General features: G+C 33.0%; 1 protein-coding gene across 3 annotated transcripts in view; it reads right to left on the bottom strand.

The window, feature by feature from the left end:
* Positions 1–1062, bottom strand: part of LOC106875051 (photoreceptor-specific nuclear receptor) — a 268961-nt gene that overhangs the window by 47330 nt on the left and 220569 nt on the right. The window lies entirely within an intron of this gene.

Consider the following 1062-nt stretch of genomic DNA (forward strand, 5'->3'; position numbering starts at 1 on the left):
TATATATATATATATATATATATATATATGTATATATATATACATATACACAGGAGCAAGGGACAGCAATCAATGCACACTAGCTAACTGCCCCATCCGTGACACAGATTTATGCAAACGGGTAAATGTTGTGTATAGGATACAATGTAGCAAATGCAACAAGTTCTATGTGGTGGGTAGCACAACAAGATCGTTACACAATTGCATCAAAGAACATCTGAACACAAGAGCTTCCTCCTTCAGAAAACATCTAGACAGATGCCGGAACACCCGACAAAAGCATAACAGTCACAATTGAGGCCATTGAAAGAAATTTGGGTAATCTAAGAATTAAGGAAGCTATCCTCATAGACATAGCTATCCCAAATTAACAACAAGCTGGAAGTTGGCAATCAATGTATTATTTAGCTACATCTGAATGCGTGTAGGTTCATTTCTGATAACATGTTCATGTATTATAAAAACAGAAAAGAAACTGCGTGTATAATACATAACTTAGAAGCAGCGCTGCGGATGTACCAACACACATGAGCTTAAGACATGGCCGCCCTCACGCACTTCTCATGAGGAATTCAGGAAGGGGCTTCGTGAGATCACTGCAGAAACGCTTCCGAAAAAGAAATTTCAGTAACCGTTGGAAAACCGATTAAATACTAACGTTATCTGAAGAAGGAATTTTTATATTCCGAAATATATTATATCTGACTATAGATAATTAAATTGCAACAGTTATAGTCCGCTCTGCATTGTTGTACCATTCAAGACACGTTATATTTAATATATATATATATATCAAAGGCATTGGTATCTAGAAAACCCAAAAAGTGTCAGGTAACGCTAAGTAAGTGCTATAGGCAGACCGTAAGACTATATCTATAATGCTATATCTCTTCTCTTATAAATATCCTGAAAACTCCTCACAGCCTCGGCTTTTTTAATCCCTTTTTGTCTTATATATATATATATTAATTATGAAAGGGTAAAATTAATTAATTATTCAATCAATTAATTAATAATTTATTAATAATAATAATAATAATAATAATAATAATATATATATAT

The sequence above is a fragment of the Octopus bimaculoides genome, chromosome 2 (genome assembly GCF_001194135.2).
Source record: "Octopus bimaculoides isolate UCB-OBI-ISO-001 chromosome 2, ASM119413v2, whole genome shotgun sequence".
In the NCBI taxonomy this organism is placed as follows: domain Eukaryota; kingdom Metazoa; phylum Mollusca; class Cephalopoda; order Octopoda; family Octopodidae; genus Octopus; species Octopus bimaculoides.